We start from the raw sequence: 26,238 nt of genomic DNA, 5'->3' as shown, positions 1-26,238 counted from the left end.
TTATATGTCAACAAATAGGAATTGTCCATTTTATCATTGCTAAAACTAATTATAAAGCAAGGGTTCTTAACCTTGGATCCATGAACCTTTTTTTCCCCTAATCTGGTAACTATTGTGACAGATGGTCTGCACTCTGGGCAGAGTGACAGGCTGAAGAGTTGATGGATCTGCTCACCTCCATGGGGGAGGGGTCCCAGGAGGTCTGGAATGTTGAGAAACCAGAAGATTCTGGCTGGGATTTCAGTTGAGATCTCTCAACCTTGAGAAGCCTAGGAGGAGAGGTCTGGCCAAGCCTTTCTCCTGGGATATACCCATCTCTTTCCTTTTCTGGCAACTGGACATTCTCCCCACCCCCCCTCCAATTCCCAAATGAAGGAACATCTGAAGAAGACATTTAAGCATCTGTAAAAACTTTACCTCACAGCTCCTGGTGCCCTGGTGGCCAGGGGCCAAAGACCAGGGTCAGTCAACCTGACTTTTCCTCAGGGGGCTCAGGCTGCCAAGACCTGAGTTCCCTCCCTCCCAAACTTGAGGAGGGAGGGAAAAGGGATAGTTAGAGAAAGGACACCTTCCCCATTTTCCTCACCCATTCTTTCCCTGCCAGCCATTTTCTTTGTGTTACCCTAGTTGACTTAATTTATATTATATTTCTCAAATTTACTCAAGTGTGAGTGGGACAACTTGAAGGGGAAGAGACATCTTCCTGAAAAGAAATCTTTTCCACTCTAGTAGTGGAGGGGGACAAGAGCCAATCTGTGAGAGCAGCCATAGCTGAGGAGGGAAGGCTGAAGGAGGAAATTAATCAAAACTCCCTCTTCTCTCTCTGAGCCAACCTAAACATCAGCTGTCTCTCCTGGATCCTGTTTCCTCTTTACCACCAACCAACCCATCCATTACACTATGTTCCAGTATAATTGGTTTCCTTTATAATCCTATACCTTTTATTTTATTCATTTTAAAACATTCTGAGAAGTCCATAGGCTTTACCAGACTGCCAAAGGGGTCTATGATACAAAAAAGATTAAGGAATCTGGAATTAAAGGATTGTGTATAAGCCAACAAGTTTGTCAATAACTATTAAGGTTTTTTTTTTTTCAGAAAACCAGTAATAAAACTTAAGCAAGGGAAAGTATCCTTTTCTTCTTGTTTTTAAACCCTTACTTTCTGTCTTAATAATAACTCCAAGACAGAAGGGCAAGGACTAAGCAAACAGGTTAAGTTACTTTCCCAGGGTCACACAGCAAGGAAGTATCTGAGGTCAAATTTGAATGCAGGACCTCACTTCTCCAGGCCTGAGTTACCTAGCTGCTCTTCCTTTTTTCCTTTAAAAAAAAAATATATATATATATATATATATATATGTATATTTATAAACTTTGATTAGCTCAAGGAACAGGAAGGTGGTATTTTGTTTAAGTTACTTTAGAAGTTAAATAGTTGAGGCAAATCACCCTAGAAATCTTTAAGTTTTGGATTAAATATAGTTATTGAGTCTTTTGGTTTATGTATAGAAGGTTCAAAATAAAATTCAAATATTTATTCAGCACTTACTATGGGCAAGAGATACTGTGAAAGATGCAAAGATGCCTTCAGGGAATTTAAATGATAGTAGGGTTGATAAGACAGGGAGGGACACATATAACTATATTACAAATTGGAATGTAATAATTGCATAGGAGAGGTATGAAATGCAATTAGAGATTTGAAGAAGCTAGATCTCAAGTGGCACTTAAGCCTTTTTATTCAAAAGCCTATAATATCAAGGAATATCCTCCATCATTGACTGGCTGCATGGAATAATAGATTAAGGGCTGGTTTTGGTTTCTGGAAGATCTAAATTCAGATCCTGTATTTACTAGTTACTCTTGACTTCAAGATTTATGTGACTGTGATTAATTCACTTATACTCTCAGTTACTTAGGTTACTTTCTAAGACTATAAATTATTGACATACTGCCCATTTGCATGATCAGGTGACCCACACTAATGAAATCACAGGTCTAAAATATAATATCCATCATTATCCATTCACAAGAATTAAATAAGAAATTCCTAAGCTTTGTAACTGTGGACTCAAACACAAGCAAAATCCTTTCCCATGAGGAGATTATATTCTACTGGAGGATACAATATATTCAGAGATAAGTAAATATAGAAGAGATGATAAAATAAATAGTACATGGCGTTGGGTATTGTCTCTGTCTTGGTTGACTTAGATGAATTTTTTTTGTTGTTTAATCAATCACCTTTGTTATAAGGGAAGGCTCAGTGGGTTGAGAAAGAAGTGTTATTCAGAGAAAAATATGATATAAAAGCAAAAGGTACTAATAAAATCTAATGACAAAACAAAGTAAACCCCCCAAAACAAATATGATGTCATTGAGGGGGGTGGTGGAGTAATATTAATCACTGGGAGCTTCTTGAAGCACTTAAGGGGAATTTTTGTTTGTTTTTCTTTCTTATTATCATGTAAAACACACTTCCATATTGGTCATTTTATTGTAAGAGCACACTCTTATATAACCAAAACCCCAAAGTAAAACCATAAATACACTGATGGGAAAGATGACTCCAACAGTTCTTACTGTGGAGGCAGATAGCATTCCCCATCATCAGTCTTTCAGGATTGTCCCAGATCATTGCATTGCTGAGAGTAGCCAGGTTTCCAGAGCTAATCATCTTCCAATATTGCTATTACTGTGTACCATGTTCTCTGAATTCTGCTTATTTCACTCTGCATCAGTTCCTGCAGATCTTTCCAGCTTTTTCTAATCATCTTGTTTATCATTTCTTATAGCACAATCGTATTGTATTACCAACATGTACCACAATTTGTTCAGCCATTTCCCAATTGACAGAGACCCCCATAATTTTCAATTCTTTGCCACCACAAAAAGAGCAGCTACAAATATTTTTGTACTAGTAGATCCTTTCCCATTTAAGGTGAATCTTAAAGGGAGTTAGGGTTTCAAAAAGGAAGAGGTAAGGAGAAGAGATCATTCTAGGAATGGGCACAGGCTATGCAAAGGCCCAGAAGAGGAAGTTTAAATATGATGTAGAAGTCAGTGGCAGAAGGATATTTTGGCTGGAGTGCCCTTAGTGATCAAGTGATCAAGTACAATATTAAAATATGTTTATCATGAAAAGTGACTAAATATATATTTCTTAACATTCAAATAAAGATGTTTTAGTGATTTCTATAATCTTTCCTTTCCTTGTCTTTATCCCTTTATCCCTTTTACTCTGTCTTTATCCCTTTATCCCTTTTACTCTCTCACAAAGAGTGTAAGTTTTGTATAAAACATATTTGGTAAGAGCCAGGCTTAGAGACAGGAGGTGCTGGGTTCAAATATGACCTCAGATACTTCCCAGCTGTGTGACCCTAGGCAAGTCACTTAACCCCCATTGCCTAGCCTTCACCACTCTTCTGTCTTAGAACCAATACACAGTATTGATTCTAAGATGGAAAGTAAGAGTACTTAAAAAAACCCACACATTTGGGGAAAGAATGTGTCACATTGGATCCTGTAACAGGAGTAATCTAGAGATTCCCTGATCAATCAGATGATTCCCTCAAATCCACTTGATGAGACCATGGGGACTTTCCGTAGAGCTGGACTTGGCCTCTTATTGAGAAACGTATGCCTTTATGGAGGTCACTTTGAGCTCTTCTGATTGTTCTTAGTAATTGGAGCTGTTTTCTGCTGATTGGATGTCTGAGACCAAGGAAGAGGAATTCTTGTCATAGGTTTTCCTCTGTATCCTGTAAGATAGACAAGGAGAAATGGCTCCACATATCTTCAATTCATTTGTTTAGGCATATAATTCTTGTATTTGTTTTCAAGGTCAAAATCCAGATAAGCCTCCATAATATACCCTATGGTCCACAGACTCCCCAAAGATAATTAGACTAATGGACCTAGATTTGATCTTTGGGAAATTGATTCCTTAAAAGAGATGGAGTCAAGTTTCTCTTTCTTTGGCTCATTATCCTAAGGTACCTCCAGAGAAATTTCTAAAATAAGGCTTAAATATAACTTATGTCTGTGATTTCCCCTAAATGTGAGTAACAGGGTTTCCTCTAGAAAAGACATTCGGTGTACAATTTGGATATCTGGTTAAGGATAATTATTTATTTTTTCCACCATAGAAATTGAACAACAGTGGACACAGTTGTTTTCCTTGGATCTTTCAATGAGGGGCAGGTTTCTCCAATCCGAGTCTATCTTCATGGATGTCAGTGAACCATGAATCACAAGATAATATGCTAGTTGATTTTGCTGAACCATCGTTTGCTTGTTTGTGAGACATCAGGAGACAGTTCTAGTCACTGGGGAGAGTCCATACTCAAGGTAAGAAACATACCCCTCATTAAGGGGCCAATTCCAGTTCAATGGGAAGTTCTCCAATATGACAACAGTCCACTCCCTGCTGCCTCATCAGATTTAGGGGACTCATCAAATCAATGAGGCTCTCACAATGCCCTCTGAGCAAAAGTAAATATCCTTCAGCAAGGGACCAAATGTGCATGTTTATTCCATTGGAAGTATTTCCATCTAACAAAGGTCCATTATCACCTTTTCAAGTGGATTTAGGCAACTTATTACACTGAGCAGGGGTTCTTCTGATCACTTTTTTAAAATGCTATTTATTTGTTTGTTTATTATATTAAAATACCCAGTTAACTCCCTCCCTCCTACATGAGAGAAGGCATCATTTGATGAAAAAAATATATGTATATAAGATATAAGATATCTTGTTTGTTTCTATTTCTTAGTTCTTTTTCTGGAGAAAGATATACACAAGTCATTCTTCAAACACTATTTCTGTTGCTGTATATGATGTTCTCTTGGTTCAACTCATTTCACTCACCCTTACTCATCATTTTTTATGGTGTAGTAGTATTCCATCACAATCATATGCCACAACTTATTGAGCAATCCCCAATTGATGGGCATCCCCTCAAATTCCAATTATTTGCCATAACAAAGTGAGCTGCTATAATTATTTTAGAGTATATAGGTTCTTTTCCTTTTCCCCTGATCACCTTAGAAATAAATATAATATTAATATTGCTAGGACAAAAGGTATAAATAATTTTAAAAGTCTTTAGGCACAATTCCAGATTGCCCTCCAAAATGGCTGGATTAGTTCACAGTTCCACCAACAATATATTAGTTTCCTCATTTTTTCACATCCCCTCCAACATTAGTCAACTTAATCCCTTACACTATAAGCCAATATAGCAAGGATAGTCTATCTTCCTTGTATAAAGATGATATTAATTATCTACCATGGATAGAGCAAACATGGATTTGTACTATTAAGCTATAGTAATTTCTCCCACCTATTTTTCAACCAATAGTCCAAGTAAGATGATTGATTGGACCCAAGGACAAAGTTGTGACTGTAAAACCCTAACCCTTACTGGCCCATATGGACTCAAATCTATTACCTTTGCTGTATGCTTTGGCCTCATTAGCGAAGTTATAACAAATCAAGATAACAAATAACCCAAATTATTTTTAATAATCTATATTATATTGTCAATAAACTCCAATCATCCCCAAATTTTATGATCTTTTTTTTTTTAATCCTTACCTTCCGTCTTGGAGTCAATACTATGTATTGGCTCCAAGGCAGAAGAGTGGTAAGGGATAGGCAATGGGGGTCAAGTGACTTGCCCAGGGTCACACAGCTGGGAAGTATCTGAGGCCAGATTTGAACCTAAGACTTCCCATCTCTAGGTCTGGCTCTCAATCCACTGAGCTACCTAGCTTCCCCTCCCCCAAATTTTATGATCTTAATGATAAATGTATCATGAGCTCATACAAACATAAATGCAGCCCAAGAACCAAATCAGCTAATCCTTTGCTGAAACAACCTGAATTATCAAAATAATGTTCCACGTTTAGTGGGACCTTGAGGAACCTACAGGCTATGTCACCAACCTAACCTAATAGTGCTGACCTTCTGAGCACAGAGTTTGGACAGTAGATAAAGTTTGTTGCTAGGACTACACTCAAATTTCAGAACTATTTGGGATTTTGAAATATTGCCAGTCACCAAGGCAAAGAACAAAACAATGGATTTAGATAATACTAAGCAACTTAGTCCAAAGTGCAACAGTTCAGAATTTGGATTTGGATTTGTCTCAATGCCTGCAATCTTACCAATGTGAATGTTACATCAAACAATACAGATTGCCTATTCCTTCTGTGTGACTCTTGACCACATCCTTCCATAAGTCTGAAGTGTGCAACCTTTTTCTTGACATAAGGAGGTACCAATTTAGCATGGGGCTAACCACTGATTATCCCTCACTCTCATCACATGATGGAGTCTATAAAAGAAAGATTGAGTGGAAAAACATTCAATCAATAACTCAATGATCCATGGATCAAAACAATTCTCTGCTAAGAAATGTATTTGTTCAAATACAATGAAACTTACACACTAGGTCATGGCAGAATCCCAGTTTATTAAATGCCATTATTAACAAAGATACTAATCTAGCAGTAGCTACTTTTTTTTTCTGAAGAATTAAGTGTGGTAGACATGGAGTTTTTTTTTAATATTGGCATCTTAACAGCTAGGAATTCTGCCTCTGGAATATCTGTTTCATTTTGAACAAATTTCCCTTCATCCTAGATCTCTTTGTTTCACCTTTTCCCCCTCTTTTTCCTCTCACAGAAACCTAGCTTCTTTCAGAAGCTACTACATTCTTCCACAAGCAATACTTCTCATATCTGACCTCTACACTCACAGAGTAAACTGAGGTTACTCCCTATAGTAACTGTGGGGGGAGGCTCTCTCTGTATGAGTTCTAGGAATTTAAAAATGAGAACACAATTTTTCCCCATTTATTTTAATTCCGACATTTGGCAGCAAATACCTCTCCAAAGAAGGGATTATGTGGTAATCCAGTGTCGATACTAGAAAGGGGAGAAGAAAAAAACCCCACACTAATATTTATGTGTCCAAAAGAGATTTATTAGAGGTTATTTTTTCCATCTGGTTGGGGAACTGGAGAGGATGCTGCTTTGGTCCTGCAAATCTGCATCTAAAGTGGGGTGATGCAATGATTTGGCAGCATCTCTAAGATGGCTTCCCAGATTTCACTTTTGAATAGGAATTTTCATCTCTGACCTTTGTTAGAGGTAACCCATCCTTTTTATAATTACCTTGGCTTCCCTATATTTCAATATCTTTGAGTACAGTAATTAGTTGAGGAACATGAGGATACACAATTAAAATATTTCACAATTTACTCAAGGTTGTCTATTAAGGGGGTTATGGAGAATCTTATCTATGGTCTTGGATGTTAGGAACTTTTAGGGATCCAAATGAACAATTATAATTGTTGACTTTAGGGGGAGAATTTCCAGGCTGGTTTTGGGGTGAAAGCAAAAGAAAGCAAGAAATATTAAAACCCCAAAAGTATACTGGATAGTAGCCATTTAACATGAATATGGGTCTTTCTGGGAGTTCTACCTCTTAAATCATCTGTCCAGAGCCAGAAGAATGGCCTTGGGTCGATGGCTCAAGGGAGCAACAAAGACTTTATAGAGGCCCTTGTGATTTTTGCTCTCGGGATTCTTCTACATATGAACGCTACCTCATGTACTATAGGGGAGGGGGTTTAGATTTCCAGTTCCCAGAGACCCTAACAAGGTGAAGAAGGCACTAATTATGAAGTCAGTCATGATTAATCCATATATGTGTGTATATATTTTTCTAGTGAGCTAAATCAATTCTTTTATATTCACCAGAGTGAAGAATAACACTTGCATTTGTAAAATGCTAAGAAATAAGCACATACTTATTCCTATAAAAAGGGTCATAAAAACTACCAAATACTACAAAAAAAATTACTGCAGTCATGCATTAATGGAAAATAAAATAAACAGCTTATTACTCTAATCCAAGTCTTCTGGCATGGACTGTTGTAATAGCTTCTCCACTGGTCTCCTTGCTTCCAATCTCTTCCACTGCCAATCTTCCTAAGACATTGATCTAACCATCCTCTACTCAAGACCTTTCAATACTCCTGTTGCTTCCAAGATAAAATACAAACTCCTCAATCTGACATTTAAAGCATTCTGCTATTTGACTGTAACCTATATCTTTTTTAAAACCCCTACTTTCTGTCTTAGAAGCAATACTAAATATTGATTACAAGGCAGAAGAGCAGTAGGGGCTAGGCATCTGGGGTTCAGTGATTTACCCAGGCTCATACAGCTAAGAAATGTCTGAAGTGGGATTTGAACCAGGACCTCCCATTTCCAGGTTTGACTATCCACTGAACCACCTAGTTGCCATTAACCGGTCTTTCCTTTCTTTTCACATTACTTTTCCCTTTCCCATGCACTATATCTCACATTACTCTCTTGTAAATGCCTTAGCACAGGCTGTCTCCCATGCCTAGAATGACCTCTTTCCTCATCTCTGCCTCTTAAAATCCTTATCTTTAGGGGCTCGATAGGGGTGCTCTTTCTTCTCTTGTACCATCTAAATTTTGGACTTTTTCTCCTCAAGTCACCCCTTATATTTACTTAGCAGCATACCTGTTGAAACGCCTGGTGCAAAATCTAAGTTTCTTGAAGGCAGACTCTTTTATTTTTCTCTTTCTATCCCCAGGTCCTGGCCCCGTGCCAGGCACATAGCAAACACTTAAGAAATGCATGTTGAGTTGTGTAGAAACATACAGGTCAGCTGACTGTAAAGTGAAGAGGTCAAATACTTGCTTATAAGCCACAGTGACGATTCAGACTCATTTTATACTTATATCTATGGGCAAAGATAGTCACAGGTTTTCCTCTTCAGCTTGTGTGGTTCTCCTAAGTCTGTTCATGCGACTTATTTAATTTTAATCTCAAGTTTATCTCTTGAAAAGCTAAACATTCTATTCTCTAAAAGAGCTGAATATCAGGACTGCATGACTTAAAATCAGAAATAAAGGCAGTACTTGCTTAGTACTTGGATTTGAAGGATCCAAGGACCAGCACACTTGTGTGAGTTTTCACAACAGGATAAGCCGGACTTCTTGCTTACCTTCAAAGTGACCTGTTAACCAGGAACCTCATCATTTGTAGGAAATTAGGATTCCATCGACTAATATTACTATTATGAACATCAGTGATTATTTATTGGGGCGGGAAACTGCAAGTATAAATAACAATATAGAGAAACAAGAAAGGAGGGTGTTAGTAAGAGGAGGGATAAGTACAGAGAAACCATAGTCTCTGCCTTTAATGATCTTATGAACCAAAATAGGACACAAAATGATAAACATAAACCTATGGTGTAATAATAGCTCAGATGTATAGAGAACTTTATTAAATACTTTGTACACATTATTTCATTTAATCCTCAGAAAAACACCCAGTAAATATTATTGAAAGTATTATTATCCATTTTACAGATGAAGATACTGAGGCTCAGATTTACCTGTTTGACTTGTCCAGGGTCACACTGCTGGCTAATAAGAGGCCAACTGCTCCCTATATTGATGCCAAGCTTAATACTCTTTCTACTTACTAAATTGCCTCAATAGTGAGCAGGCAGCGTATGCCTTGAAGTAAGAGCTGTTGAATAGTTATTTTCAGCTTCAGGTCTTTTTTCCTTATCCCTATGTAAAATACTTTTAATATTGGGTTTGGAAACAGCAGGTCACAGCAGATGATTTTGGTGGTGGTGGTGGTGGTTGGTTTTTTTATTTGTATTTTTTATTCCTGGAATTAGGGGCTTAAGAATTCAGCATGCAAATATAGATGTCAAATAATATCCAAATAAGTACTTTGAACACAGAGCCCAAAGGTGTGTGTCTATTCCCCCCCCCAAAAAAACCATAAAAACCTAAAAAATGTATTTAGTTCAAAAAAGATGAATTGCTTTCATTCTGCTGGTGTTTTAATTTTAATTTTAAAAATGAATTTTATTTTTTCATTCTGAACTTCAACACCAAAACAAGACAGCTCTGCTGACAAGATCCAGGGCCTAAAGCAAGAAAGCAAAAAATCTCCACCCAATTGGGCAATGATTCATTGGAATGGTGGTATCCTGTGAGAGAATGGTATGCACAGAACTATATAGTGAGGTGCCTGAGAAAGGGAGGGGCTGAGGCAATAGTGAGGCAGCCAGCAATCATCCTGATTAGAGCCTTTAAAACAATTACTGAACCAGATTCAGAAGTGTATAGGTGCCCAATGATGACAACCTACGCCCTCTTAGCACATGTTTTCACCTTTTAGATACTTTCCTAAAATTTTCAGCTTTTCCCTGGACCTAATTATCACCAGCTCAAGATCCCACTGTTTGTTCCATAAGGAAGTATCCCCATGTCTTCTAGAGAGGTCTCCATGCAAGGAAGAATGTAAATGGACAGATAATATGGTATAAATGCAGTGAACTCAATAAAACCAGGAAAATGGCATGAAGATTAGTATTATTACTAAAAGTATTAAAAGATGAACTACTTTCCCTGTGTAGGTTGCACATTTTTTAGAACTAATTTTATTTTTTAATTCTGAACTTAAACACTCCAAATCAAGCATTTTCATATACAAAGCAGAACACCCCCCCCAAAAAAAAAGGTATAAGGAACTGTGAATCTCCATTTTATCACTCACTCTTTCAAAAAGGTGTATGACAAATTCCACATTACTTTCAAAATACTGTCATAATTGTCTGTGCATCTATCTTTTCTGTGCATTTTTAAAAAATTATTTATATTTTCCCAGCTGTGTGACCCTGGGCAAGTCACTTGACCCCCATTGCCTAGCCCTTACCACCATTCTGCCTTAGAGCTAATACACAGTATTGACTCCAAGACAGAAGGTAAGGGTTTTTAAAAAATTATTTATATTTAACATTTAAAATATTAAGATAATGAGTTAATCCCTGCAGCATCATTTCATAAAAAGATATAGAATTATATATCTTATTTATTTCTACTTATCACATCTCTCTCTGGAGTTAGGCATACACAAATTATTTTTCAAACAACATATCTGTTGTTGTATACAATGTTCTCTTGTTGTGCTTATTTTGTTCTTCATAATTTTTGAAGTTTTTTCACTGACTATCTCTTTTCTTTCTTCCCCCCACTTTTGTTCCCTCTTTGTCTCTCTGTTTTGCTCTCTATCATTCTCCCTCTTCCTCCCTCCTTCTGTCTCTCTCTCTCTGTCTCTCTCTCTCTCTCTGTCTCTCTCTCTCTCTCTCTGTCATCACTGCTACCTCCCTTTCCTCCCCCCCAACTACATCTTCTATCAAAAAAAAGAAAGAAAAGAAAACAAGAGAAATCAATTAACAAGCATTTATTAAGAACATAACTACATTAAAGGCACTATGACAAGCATTGGACATACAAATAAAGACAAAAACACAGTCTCTGCCTCAAGAAGCTCACATTCTATTAACATATATAAGTAAATATGTATACATATGTGCATAAAATCTGTGTGTGTATTTATATATACACATAATATGTATATTATTAGTGCCATGTCCAAAAACTTCAGCTTCTGCATTTCAATTGTTGATGTTCATTTCTATCTCTGAGGATGAGGAGGGGAAAGATGGAAGGGAAATGTTCTGTGATTAGTGTCTAAATTGATAATCATCTCCAGTAACAGCTCTGCCAGGAACAAATGTTTATCCCAGTATTTGTGAGTACCTTGGATATTCCAGAGGGACACATTTAGCCTGCACTGACATGAGGCAGTAACTTTTCAAATTTCAGGGGGGGAAAGTCCTAACTGGAGAGCAGTTTCAGTGAGCCAAAGAAATGTTCTGTCTTGCAGAGGAGGGCGTGGGGAACTCTAGAAGCCTTGCTAAACCTGATTGTCAGCTTCCTAGGGAAGTTTCAGCTACTTAGCAGTTTGGCTTCAGGTGGTGTCAAATAATTTAGCTCATCTTCTCCCACCATGGAAAACAGGGATAGCTATTTGTCATCTCTTAACAGCTCTTTATTTTGCCCTTTTGACTAAGAAGAAATACAGGTAGTGATTTATTGTTGGAATTACTCTTCTCCTGAAAAAGTCATCAATATATCTATAACATGAAAGCCCAAGTAAATACATAATAGAAATTAGAGCCCTTTTAATATTTCCAATAATTAAAAAGGAACTTCTCCACATTTTGTTAAGATAAAATATATACTTGGTCCCAAAGAAAATGACAAGCAGGTTAATTTTTGGAAAACATGGAAAGATCTATATCAAATTATGAAGAGTGAAATGAGCAGACCATTATATAATACAACAGAAATATTCTTTGAAGAATGACTTGCGTATGTCCATTTCCAGAGAAAGAATTGATAAATAGAAGTAAGTAAGACATAGATTATCTTTTTGTGAAAATATGTTTTCTTTAATGGGAGGAATTAACTGTGTGTTTCAATGTAACAAACAAACAAATAAATTTAAATTTTAAGTATTCCATTTTAGAGCGGTATTCTGAAAGTGTATATAAAAGCCACAATATATCTTTAAGTTTTTAGAATTAATTTGTCTATTACATGAAAATTCCCAAGTATATCCTTCCTTTCCCTCCCCACAGTAGAGAATCTCTTTTAGTTTTAAAAATCAATCCATTCATTCCCTCAGGTCTTCAATCTAGAATTGTTCTCCCTTTCCATGAAAAAGTTCTGGAAAGTGTACTGCAGGTTTGTAATTTCTATTTCCACATTACCCATTCTGTCATCAAACCCCATGGCTTCCAATCCCAAAACCTTCCAAAACTTTCTTCATCATCACTAGTGATCTTCCATTTGCCAAATCCAATGACTTCTTCTGTGCCCTTTTCCTTCCTTTAACCCTCTTATAAGCAATGAATCGTGTTGACCATTTTTAAAAATTCTTCCCATAACAAGTTTTGCACCTTGCCCAACACTGATGCCCAGAGGATCTAGGAGCAACCTTTGGGACCCAGATGAATGTAGCTGAAATAAACACTTTTCTGTCAGTAATTCTACATTTGGACCTTAACTTGGCAAAACCAGTCGATATAGCAATTATCTTAACCCACTGTCCTGAGACGTTGAAGTGATATAGGAGATAGTAAGCTCCTAAGGTGTTGGAGAGAAATGTTTGTTTTTCTGTTCTGGCTAAATGTTTGAAGAAAATATCATTTTGTAAAACCAAATTTGTATTAATTGTTTAAGTGGAACTCAGGTACAATGTATTGACTTCTGTCAAGAAGAGAACTATGATTTCTCCCTCACATTTTTGTTATGGAACTTGAATGGAGCTTTAAACAATAGTAGTAAAGATTCCCCAATCTCTCAGGGATATCCTCAGAACACTGAGTGGGAAACTGTGAGCCCAGAAAATACTTTCTGGGAAGAATTTCCCAGGAGTGAAGTTTTTTAGTTACTGGAATAAGGAATAAAGGGAAACTGTTTCCCTTTGTGGAAATCTTCTCTTAGAAGTTATTAAAATAGGAAATGGGTCTATGTCTGAAGTTCAATTCAATTGAATTGAACTAATACAGGGGAAAGATTAATGACTGCATTCAGAGGTTTGGGATTAAAATATTGCCCCTTATGTTAAATAATTATATCACCTTGGACAAGTCACTTGACATCACTGACCCTCAGTTTCCTTCTCTATAAATGAGGGAGCTGAAAGTGCTATCTTCCAAGTTTCTTCTAGCTCTAGATCAGCATTGGCTAAGTATTGGCATGAGTGCCAAGCCCACACTTGGGTAGCTGCTTCATTCCCCGCTCCCCAGCCCCTGAGGACATTTTTTCATGCCCCACCCCTCTGTCCAGCCACCCAAAGTGAGCACTTCCTACCTCCTCACAGGCAGCTTGAAGTTGTAGTTTGGGCATGCAAACTTGAAAACCTTCACCAATGCTGCTCTAGATCCTACAATCTAGGTCTCCCACTTGGAATTAGTAAAATAAACTAACAAGACTCTCAAAATTCCATTTTCCTACAGCTCTATAAAATTAGGCATCAATCTGGCCAGGAGTCAAGATTTGGCCTCAAATACTAGCTGTGTGACTCTAGGCAAGTCACTTAACCCTGTTTGCCTCAGTTCCATTAGCTATAAAATGAGCTGGAGAAGAAAATGGCAAACACTACAGTATCTTTGCCAAGAAAAACTCAAATGGAAACATGAAGCGTCAGACATGACTGAATGATAACAATGACCCATCCCCTTAAATCATTTCAGTTATATACTTTCTCCAGTTGAGAATCATTTTTTTCTAGACCTAAAGATATAAAAACTCATTTCCTCCCAATGCCAAACACAGTCTAAGTTCGTGATTTCTGTCAGTAGTATCACCATTTTTTTGACCACTTGGTTTTAAAACAAGCATCATATTTAATTTTTCCCTTCAGAGTGGATAGAATCATTATATATAATAACTCGAGTTAGAAGTGAGTTCAAACTCTGCCTCAAACATTAACTAGCTGTGTGACCCTAGAAAAGTCACTTAGCCCTGCTGAATCTCAGTTCCCTCATTTGCAAAATGGGGATAGTTTTAACATATGCTACATAAGGTTATGGTGAGTAACAAATGAAACAATAGATACAAAATGTTTTGTAAAATTTTAAAAGTTATTCAATTATATAAATAATAATTATTATAATTGTCAAAATAGAATCAGTAGCCAAATCCTCTTCATTTTCTCTAAAAGTATCCTGCATCCATTTCTTTCTCTACATACCCACTACCACTCTTCTAATCTACACATTTTGGCATCCTAACGGTCTCAGTTCCAATCACTCTTGGCATGTCCATCCTAAACACTATCCCACTTTTTCCTTGAGCACTAACTTCTTTGTATCACTCATCTGTGCCAATATATACAATTCTCCCTAATTATCTACTCTAGAGGATAAAATTCAAACTTCTCAACCTGGCATTTTAGATTTTTGTATTCAACCTTCAAGCTAACTATTCAGTTGTTTATCCCACTACTCTATAAATTGAACCTTCCACTCCAGTCTTAATTTTTTCACCATCATTCCTACCTCCAAGCTTTTCCTCATATGGTTCTTTCAGTTTAGAATGTTAAGCCACTTCCACTTAAAGTCCAGCTCAAATCTTTTCTGCTCCACAAGGCTTATTGTATGCAAATTGGTACCTACTCCAATCTTCTGATTATCATTTGTTGTCACACTTGTTTTTATAGTGTACTTCCTTTGATTGTTTCTTTCCTTTTCTTTGGTGCCAATATCATTTCCCCAAATACATTGTGTGTTCCTGGAGGACAGGAACTGTATCCTCCATCAGCATACAGTAGGTGCTCAATACATGAGATGTGATTAATAAAGTAATCAAACTTGTTTTCTTGTTGTCACTTGTCTCCCAAATCCAAATGTAGTTTTCTCCTCTAAAGACCATTCCAAAACTGTTCTCTGTGACCCTAGACAAGTCACTTAGTCTCTTTTTACCTCAGTTTCTTCATCTATAAGAGAGAAATAACAATAACACCAAACTCCTAGAGATGCTGTGAGGGTGAGACAATATTTGTAAGGTGCTATACAAACCAAGTATACTATAAATGCTAGATATTATTATTATTTTGTGCAATGACTCAGAACAATAATATATACTTTTTAGTTTCCCAACTTTTCTAAAGAAAAACACTTACTGAAGTACAAACAAGATAGATTTTTCAAAAATCATTTTTTATACTTAGTGTCACACCTTGTATAAAACAATCATATTATTTGATAGGCATGCATCCCTCATTCAGAAGAAATTGATTAATAATAAAGAAATTGATTAATAATGAAGCCAGATTTTAAATACAACAAGTTTGTGAACGAAGAATCTTCGGGTCATAGATGTAGAACTGGAAGGGACATTGGAGGTCATGTAGATTCATTCCCTGCATTTTATAGATGAAGCATCTCTAGAGAAATTAAAGGATTTGTTCTAAGATTCACAGCTATTGACTAGTCATTATCTACAACTCAAAATAGCCCTTCCACTTTGTTTTGCTCTGGACTTATGCAAACCACACACTTGAACTCAATCATTCCTTAGGATCTTTCAGCATTTTAGTTTTCTAGGTGACTCCCTTTCATTGACTATCTTCATTGTATCTTCTTAGAATTGAATTCATCATGAACTACTAATTAAATCACATCCTAGTATTTCTTGACCATTTTGCTGATTTCTCCAACTATTTTCATATTTTTGTCTTCAGCCTCACTAATGCTTCTAACTCCTCTCCTGTAAGAATGACCAAAAAAAAATACAGTGTCAAGATAATGTTTTTTGAACCCTAACTTATCCTGAAGAAGAGAAGACTTAGTAATGGTGAGAGGATGGGGAAAGTGTTATTTGCATTCAAAGATTTGAATAACTATCCATGGAGGAAAGATTAAACTGATTCTTTAAATCTTGAATGGAGCAATGGTTTCAATTTACATGAAGAAAAAATTTAATACTACAGAAGAATTTTCTAACAATTAAAAGTTTTCTAGAAAGAGAATGAGATGGTTTTTGGAGATCATTAATTTCCTGATACCAGAAATGTCCATGAATAAGTCTTTCATAAGAGATTACAGAATGAGGTCGGAAATGGAATAATTGCCTATATTTATATGACACTTTAATTTTTGCAAATATTTTGTCTACATGTAAGATATGTGTGGCCATCTAAAATATGTCTATGTGTCCTCATGAATTGATATGGCTCATGAATGACATAGATAGACATCTCTGGAATCTGGACCACCACTCTCCAGAGAGAAGTCCGGGGTGACTTTAGAAAAGCTGACATGGGCTGTAGAGGGTGGAGAGGAACAAACAGACTCCAGGAGCCCCCCTGAGACTGTTTATTCTTTTCTCTAGACTCTGAGAAGATCCAACTAGATTTTATCTGTCTCCCTCATATAAATCTCCCTGCTCTAGGGGTATGTTAATTAGGAGTTTCCAGTCCTTGGTCTCTCTTAAGAAGTATGAGCTTTGGTAGCTCTGAGTTTACATTTACCAGCTAATTATTCCCACAAGAGACAATCATAAACAGCAGCTAGTGTAAACCCATTTTCCCAAGCAAACAGCAAAAAGAAATTGGAGACATCATTCTTATCAGAAGATGTCAAAGAACACACAAGAATAATGAACTCTTTAGCTAGGTGTGAGATAAAATCTCAGCTCAGCACAAACCCAAAGGAAAGGCTTAATCTCATCCAGAGAAAGTCTCTGGGGGACATACTGGAAATAAAGAAAATGTTGAGAAGCTGGTTTCCCTTGCATGTCTGTAGCTTCAAACCTCTTCTGTCTCTCTAGAAGACTGTCTAGAACCACATGTATCTCTCCCAAGGAACTATGGCTCTTACACAGGTACACAGCCTCAGCATTCTCTCTGCCAATCCACATAGGTTAGAAGCTTAGTTACAGTCAACCTTCCATTTTCTCCTCACAACAATTCTGTGACATAAATGCTATTATTACCACTATTTTACTAATGAGGATGCTGAGGTTCAGAGAGGTGACTTAGCCAGGGTCATAAATATGCTGATAAGAACCTGAGGCATGATTTTAAGTCAGGTTTTCAGCTCGCCCTGAATCCAAATTCAGGAAAGCTTGAGTTCAAATTTGACCTCCAACATAACTGTGTGAATGTAATTGGGTCACTTACCCTCCATCTGCCTCAGTTTCTGCATCTGTAAAATAGGAATATTAATAGTGCCCACTTCCCAGGGTTATTGTAAAGAGAAAAATGTAAAATACTCTATAAACTTTAAATTACTTTAAAAATACTAGCTATTATTTTTATTTATTCTTGACAAAGTCCACAACTCTATCTTTATTCACAACACTGTTTTTAGATAAAGACAATCTCTAAATCACTTTGATGTGATTGATTAAACATGATTGATAAAAAATGATTGATTAAACAAATGAATAAAACACTTATGAAGCACTATGTGCAAAACATTGCCAGTACAAATAGAAAAATGAGACAATCCTTACTCTTAAGGAATTCACATTCTACATAGCAAAAAGCTTATGCTTATAAAGCACTTCATTTTTTCAAAGCACTTTTCTTCATGATAACACTCTTAGATAGGTAATACAGGTGTTATCATAGTATCTCCTCTACTGATAAGGAAATTGAGGCTTTGAGATGTCAAGTGTTTTTTCCCCATACACATAACTAGTAAATTTTAAAGCTGGGACTAGAACCTGTCTCTTGACAGCAAGTCTGGTATTTTTATTGGGGAGGAACATGAAAAGATATTTAAAAGGAAATAAAGAGAGAAAGAATAAAAACAGGGGTGAGAGAAAGCATAAGGAAAAGAGAAGAAGTAAAATGGAGATAAAACAGGCTATTTCATTTATAAGATCACAGGTGTCAGGCAAATTCCTTCACTTCGATACTGGTCTTATTCTGCTATATGGTGAACTTCCCAAAGGGGGAGGGGGACTTTGGGACCTAATAGCCCATGTTCCAAAGAATAAATAATAAAACTATATAATTAATGCAACAGATGCTAAAATGACTTTTGACAAAAATCCAAAATTTATTTTTATCAGAATTATAAAAATCATAGGAATAAACTAAAATTTAAAAAATTATAGTAAATAGTGTTTAAGTCCAAGAGCAAATATTAAGTACAGTGGAGAAAAGTTAGAATATTTTCCAAAAAGTTTAGGAGAAAAACAAGAATTCTTGTCATCATTACTCCCATTTAACATGATGCTAAAGAGGGCAACTCTAGTAATAAGACAAGAAAAAAGAATTGAGGGAATAAGCATAGGGAAAGATGAAATAAAATTATCACTTTTGCAGATGATAAAATAAAATACTTAAAGAAACAACTAAAAATTAATTTAAATTATAAATAATGTCAATAAAGTTGTAGATTATAAGTCCATGTAAATAATCAAAATGCTTGTACATTACCAACAAAATAATTAAAAAGAGAAAATACATTCAAAATAACTAGAAAAGGTAAAAAATATTTAGGGATGAATCTAACAAGATTCACCCAGGAATTATATGTTTCCAAACACAAAACATATTTGCAGAAATAAAGACAAAGCTAAATAATTTGAGAAACTATGGATAGGTTGAGCCAATATGACAAAAATTATACTACTACCTAAATTAATTTGCCTACTTAATGCTATGCCAGTCAAACACCCACACGAATATTTTCTATGCCTAGAAAAGACGATAATGAAATTCACGTGGAGAAAGAAACAGTTAAGAATTGTAGTAAGCAAAGAAAGATTGCAAAATGATTCTGCAAAATGAACTGCATTTGATTAACAAGGACATGTGATGGGCAATATCAGAAAAAAGTAGAAAGAAGTCTATAAATCCTAATTTTTAAATTGTGCTATCAAGCAGAAATCATTTAAATTATTTTGTGCTATTTGGAAAAAAGAGAAGTTGGTCAGTGAAACAGGTCAGGTATATAACATATAGAAGCAAACGAATACAAATAACATAGTACTGTTAAATCCAAAGATCCTATTAACTGGATGAAAGACTCATTATTTAATTTTATTTAGCATTATTTAATAAAAACCACTGGGAACACTGGACAGCAGTTTGCAGTTCTAAACCAGAACCTCATGCTATACGCCAAGACAAGCTCCAAATAGATACATGATAGATGACCTAGGTATAAAAGGCCACATCATAAAGAATTAGAGGAGCAAGGAAGAAGTGCCTATGAGATCTATGGATAGGGGAAAGATTCATGCCTAGACCAGTTGTAGTAAGGAGCGCATAAAATAAAATGGACAATTCTGATTTCATAAAAATTTAAGGTTATTATACAAGTTGAATGTATTAAAAATTAGAAGGGAAACAGGTAATTGGTTGTGGTGGGAAACTGCATCAGGTTTCTCATATCTAATATGTGTATGTGTATGTGTGTATGATATTTGACTAAGAACCATTCCCCATGAGATAAAAAGATATGAAAAGGAAATTTTCAAGGAAATTGAAGTTATCAACAATCATATGAAGAAATGCTCTAAATCACTAGTAACTAGAAAAAATGTGAATTAAATTACTTTTGATATTCCACCTCATACCTATCAGACTAGCAAAGACAAAAGAGGAAAATGACAAATGTGAAGGTGATATGAAGAAACAAGTACAGTACCAGTGAATGGCTGGTGGAAGAGTGAATTGGTCCAACCATTCTGGAAAACAATTTGGACCAAGTAGAAAAAGTTACCAATTTGTATATACACCTCAATGCAACAATACATACAAAGACCATACCCCAAAGGATTAAAAGAAAAAAAGGAAAGGATACAAATGTACAAAAATATAGACACAAACTTATTTTTGTGGTAACCAAAGCTAAAGAGGTGCTTTCTTGCTTGAATTCAAGTTAGTTATCTTTCAATACAATCCATTACAATTTTCAAAATCTCTATACAAAAAAAATTGGATTGTTTTTCTCTAATAACATTTTATAGAGCTATATTTTCTGTAGGAGTTGTAGGTATGACAAAACTATAGGTAAAATCCCAGGGGTCCATCATGTAGCCCATGGCCCAGATTTTACCTCCCTGGCTCTGTAAGAAGGATCACTTGAGAATTTTAGTAAAAAATTTAAAATTGTTCACCTATATGACATGTGGCCAGAGTTCCCTCCAACAATCCCAATTTAAGTTCACCTCATAGGAAAGCACAGACTGATTGCCATAGCCATGTGTTCCTCAAGCAAGTCACCATTTTGGAAGGTCAAGGAAAAGAAAGTCCCCCCCCAAAAAGGGCCAAGTGAATGGCAAAGCCATTTCTACAGCTTTATGGCTTGATTAGGGTCCATCTTCTTAATTCACAGGAGTCTGTCATCTTGGCTCTCAGTGGCCAACCATTTCTGACAGAATGTTTCATTATGGAAATCCATCAAGAGCATTTCTGTCATTCCAGTAAAATATATGCCCCTTAGCTTTAGGTCAGAGCTTTTGACTAGCTCCATGGGAAATATTCCTTCCTGACAAATTTCCTGTCCAATAACTTCATCCATCAGACTGTAGAATTCAATGGAATAGGGGTCCCTCACATTAATCTCTGCTATCCCTCCTATTACACCAGAACCCATGAACTAGTAAATTAAGAGAATCTGACCATCTGCCCACCAGGCCCATCACTCATTCCTGCCTGATGTCATTCTAAGAATCTTGGATCAGTTAGCAAATGTAATGGAAGCAAGTAATATAAAACACGGAACAAGAACATAATGAATTATGCAATTAAATTTATGTGGATAGTACAGATAATATAATTTAAATCATGTGGTCTGCTAACTTAATTGCATTGCATAATTTAATATGGATACTCAATAAATAAATGAAAATGAAAACACAAACAGCCTTAGATGAAATACTTTAGGGCTTAGCATGCTATCTCTCCCCTGACATCTCTACTGTTTTTCTCTAACATCCCCTTCCAATGAAGAATCAGAACCAGCTCTGATAGAGTGGCTATGAAAGTATTTATTTACTCATCTCAGGGAAGAAGGATAGAAGAAAGGTGGAGCAAAGGTCATATCAAGGTCAGCATTTTTGCTACAGGCACTAAAATTCCTTTAGCTGGAACCTCATACTAGAAATTAGCTGCAGCATTTATTTTCCTCAAATTAAGTCATTCTAACCCATGTCACCGTCATAACTAGGGAATCATTTATCTTGCTTTCTTTATTTATTCTTCATCTCTGATCTCAGTTGTGGAACCCTAAGTTAGTAACACTATTCTAGTAAGAAGCTGGCAAATGGACACAAAAGGAATACTGCCTTATGCTTCTTACGAGCCAGATTCTTTTGACAAACATTGAATTTACCATCTTACTTCATCCAGTACTTTTCATGGTTGTTCTATAGTCAGATTTTAATCTACTATGATATCTTAATCTCTTTCTGCTATTCTCCTACACGGTTGGTCATTATCTTATGGACATTAAAATAGCTTTGCTTTCCTATTGTAAGGATACAACTCCATATTGTCTTTGGCGATACTTGATTTTGTTTGGTCTTGACCACTTCTCCAATCACACCTAGTCTTTTGGACTTTCACTTCTTTTTTTCACGATGTTAGCCACCACTCTGGTATTTGAGACACTGATTCAAATGGCTTGACTCCATGATCTCATAGATGTGAATACTGACTCTCCCCCTCTCTCTGGTGTAGATAGATCATGACCAATTTATGCCTTCTTAACCTACACAACTCATGCCCAAGTCTTCCCAACAGTCCTACACAAAGGACTCTGACACTGATTAGTGGTATTTTCTTTTAGAGACTTTAACTAAACTTCAAATTCATTCATTAAAGAGTCAAGCAATTTCATACCTTTCATATTCAGCCATCTTGTGATCTGGCATATTTTGAGGTTTAATTGCTACTTTGTCTGTCTGGCTTATAATATAAGCCAGGGGCTATGTCCTCCACAGCTCTGACACATCAAGGCAGGGGCAACACAGATCTGGTCACATTATCAGATTCCAGCCATGACTCTAATAACACATCTAGTGTATTTCTCCAGTTCATCAAAAGAAAACTAGTTATGGAGTCAGAGGACCTAGATTAGAGTTCTTAAAAGTCTTATTTCCTTCAGCAAATCATTTAATCTTTCTAAGCCTCAGTATTCTCCATCTATAAAATAGGGACAAAACTACTTGTACTACCTGACTTACAGGGTTGTTGTGAGGAAAGCAATTTGTAAATTGCTAAGTACTATGTAATAATAACAGCTGGCACTTACAAATGCTTTAAGGTTTGCAAAGCACTTTACAAATATATCTCTGTTTATCCTCACAACAACCTTGGGAGGTAGATGTTATTATTATTCTCATTTTTTAGGTGAGGAAACTGAGGCAAACACCAGTTAAGTGACTTGCCCATGATTATACAGCCAGGAAGTATCTAAGGCTGGATTTGAATTTAGGTCTTAACTATAGACCCAGCCCTCCTTCTACTGCACCATTTAGTTGCTATATAAACATGAGTTATGAATATCCTAGATTTAGCACTAAAAAAGACTTTAGCAGTCATCTGGCCCAAAACTTTGATTCGACAAAGCTCTAGCCATATAGTTTTAAATAGTAGAGTTGGTTGTGGTAAAAACTCAAATTCTTTCCTTACATTATGCTGCTTCTTATGATGATAAGAATGACAATGAATGGCTTCTAGTGTGGTTCTGTTTAAAAGCTATTAAATGTCCATCTTTGTCCTATAAAAACCCTTACTTACTCTTTTACCTTGCGGAGATGTGCACATATTTCTTAAGTTATTGGTTCCATTATGTGGCAAGTACTTGCATCCAAATTATATGATGGTTCCTTCTAGGCTTGAGAGTACTTACTTTTTCTTTTCAAGGAGAAAGATAATAAATACACTGGTCTTTTCTCAGCCTTCTAGGTACATTATGATTCTTAAAATGATTACACTCTTTAGGACTTGAAAACCTATTGGAAATGGTGGGTGAGAGTAAGGAGCCAAGAATGACAACTAAGTTGTGAGCTTGGGTGACTGGGAGGAAGATGGTACCCCTTCCAGTAACATGTTCAAATAGGCACTTGGAGATTCAAGACTGGAGAGTACAAGAGGCATTAGAGATGGCTAAATAGATTTAAGAATCATTGATATTAAAACAACCATTGAATCCATAGGATCTGATGAGATCACCAGGCAAAATTGTATTGAGGGAGAAGAAAAGGAGCTTCAGGATAAAGCCCAAGGGAGCATCCATAACTTGTGGGCGTTCCCTGGAAGACCTGGCAAAGAAGAGTGAAAAGAAATCCTCAGACAGATAAGGAGAAAACCAGGATAGAGTTGTATCATAGAATACTAGAAAGAAGAGTATTTAAAAAAAAAAAACAGGTGACCAAAAATGGTCAGAGACCACAGAAAGGTTAAAAATAGATGGGAATTGATAAAGGGATATCCCTCCTACCTTCCTTCTTACCTATCTAAATTCTGTACTTATTTCAAGGTCCAGTTTAATTCTCAACTCTTTCTGAAAACCTGCCTTGATCATTCCATCACGTAGATATTTCTCCCTATCTGTACTTATTGTTTATATTATTCATTTGATATTTATATACAATAGACACTTAATAAATGTTTGTTAAATTGAATTGATCACATAATGTCTCATAACATTTCTTATATTGATGTTATGCTATTAAACTTTTAATTATTGATGTCTTGTTTCCCAAAAGGCTGTATGCTCTGTGAGGGTAGACATTGCCTTCTGAGTAAAATCTGTGTATATCTCATAACAATTAGATTAATGCCTGACAAGGCTTGGGTCAAAGCCTATTTTTGACTTTTCTAGCTTTAAATATTGAATGTGTGTATCTTATGTGTATGTATATGAATGTGTAATCAAAGAGTAACTTATTTGAAGAATATAAAGGATGAAAATCTGAGAGTGACACATTCAGAGCTTACAAAAGAAGTTTAAAGGAGAGTTTACATTTCTTTAACTCTTTAAGAGATATTAAAAAGTTCTTCAATAAAGTCTGATGAAATAATAAGAGGCCACCCTTTGATTTATTGAAAATTATCTGATAGCTTTTAAATACATGAGCCAGGCAGCTTTGTAGTGAGTGAAAGGGCTGATGGTCTCAAAGGTCACTTCAGTTCCAAATCTATTATCCTATTATCCAAAGCCTAAAGAAATCCAGATTTTTATGAAGTAGACTGAGACTCTACATTTATGAACTATGTCAGATATATGCAAACTATCTCCTGACAACCCAACTCCCTCTAATGTATATGAGAAAAGATTCAGGAACCTATTTGTTTGAATTATCACCCGTCCACTAAAAATAAAAAAAAGAAATATTCTTCTTTTTTTGTTATAGCTTACCCCTACAGTTCGTTCATCTCCATTAAGCACAAGTGACTTCAGAGCATCCACTAATGAGTAGCCTGGAAGAAATTATTTGAAGCACAAAATGAAATCTTCAGTTTAATGTAAGAAGGATCTTTACTTTTCTTCTCATAAATATTTAGCCTTTACATATACATTATAGTTTACAGAATGCTCTTATTACAGGAACCTTGTGAGGTAGAAAGTAAGGGCATTATTCCCATCTACGAAATATGAAAACTGAGATTCCAAGAGACTGTGCCTTTCTATGAGTCACATAGCCAGTAAGGGTCAGAGTCAAGATTCCAACACATCTCTTTGAACTCTAGATTCTGTCAATGAACATTCTACTGAATTATACTCCTAAAAAAAAAAAAAACTCTCCACAATTCAATTCAATTAAAAAAATATTTCTTAAATTTATTTACTACTAAATACTCCTATTTACTACAAGACACAAAGGAAGGCCCTGAAGAAATAGGCAAAAATAAGAGTCTCTGCCTCCAAGAAACTACTAAAAGTTGTTAGAGAAAGGAAGAAAAAGTAATAGCTAGATATGATTAGCTCACAAAGAAACTGGCCATTTAGAATAAAACAACTTGCAAACCATAAGAGGTGGATGACAACAAAGATAATATAGCATGACAGTCAGGTATATTTATTATGGGAGTAAATATGACTTTCATAACTTTTAAAGAAATATTTTATTGACAATATTTTGTCTTTCCATTGTAGTCATTTCCCATATCCACTCTAGATTGAATCCCAACCTGTGACAAAGAAAAACAGTGAAGCAAAAGCATCCAATTCAATAACTTGGTCTATAAAAATAAATAGTATATTCTGTCCAAATGGCCTCCTACCTCTCTACCATGAGGATAATGTGTTTCATTATCTGTTCTGCAGGATATTTTTACTAGTGTTTCAATTACTTGTAATTCAAGGAATTATTGTAGACGTAAATGTTGTTCTCTTACTCTGCCTGTTTCATTCTGCTCCAATTCATATAAATCTTTCTATATTTCTGAGAATTCTTTATGTTTGTTATTTTTAACTGCATAATAATATTCTCTATATTCATATGCCATAGCTTTCAATAATGGGACTGCTAGGTTAAAGGATATTGGGTGGTCAGTTATTTTTTTTACCCAATTTCCAATTAGAATACTGGCCTAAATAATTTTTAGTGCTTAGAGAAAGTTTTTAAATTTCTTATATAAAAATATACTACCATCATTTAAATCTAAAAATATAGAGAGAACTTACTAGAAGTATGTCATAGGTATGCAATATCATGCCTAGGATACAACATTATTCTACTTTTATTTATGTATTTATTTATTTATTCATTTATTTTAAACCCTTATCTTCTGTATTGGCTCCAAGGCAGAAGAGTGGTAAGGGTTAGGCAATGGG

General features: G+C 35.7%; 2 long non-coding RNA genes across 2 annotated transcripts; one reads left to right on the top strand and one right to left on the bottom strand.

Moving 5' to 3' along the window:
• The first annotated feature begins 254 nt into the window (after nt 1-254).
• LOC103100633 (uncharacterized) lies at nt 255-25,172 on the top strand. Its single transcript, XR_465097.3, has 3 exons — nt 255-461; nt 4,151-4,352; nt 24,815-25,172. It is a non-coding gene; the product is annotated as an uncharacterized LOC103100633 (long non-coding RNA).
• LOC130458363 (uncharacterized) lies at nt 15,727-17,479 on the bottom strand. Its single transcript, XR_008917607.1, has 2 exons — nt 17,187-17,479; nt 15,727-16,198 (listed from the first exon to the last, which is right to left on the bottom strand). It is a non-coding gene; the product is annotated as an uncharacterized LOC130458363 (long non-coding RNA).
• Nucleotides 25,173-26,238: the final 1,066 nt, after the last annotated feature.

The sequence above is a fragment of the Monodelphis domestica genome, chromosome 3 (genome assembly GCF_027887165.1).
Source record: "Monodelphis domestica isolate mMonDom1 chromosome 3, mMonDom1.pri, whole genome shotgun sequence".
NCBI lineage: Eukaryota > Metazoa > Chordata > Mammalia > Didelphimorphia > Didelphidae > Monodelphis > Monodelphis domestica.
Note: the sequence above shows the minus strand (reverse complement) of the source record. Positions and strands in the feature narration are given on the sequence as shown.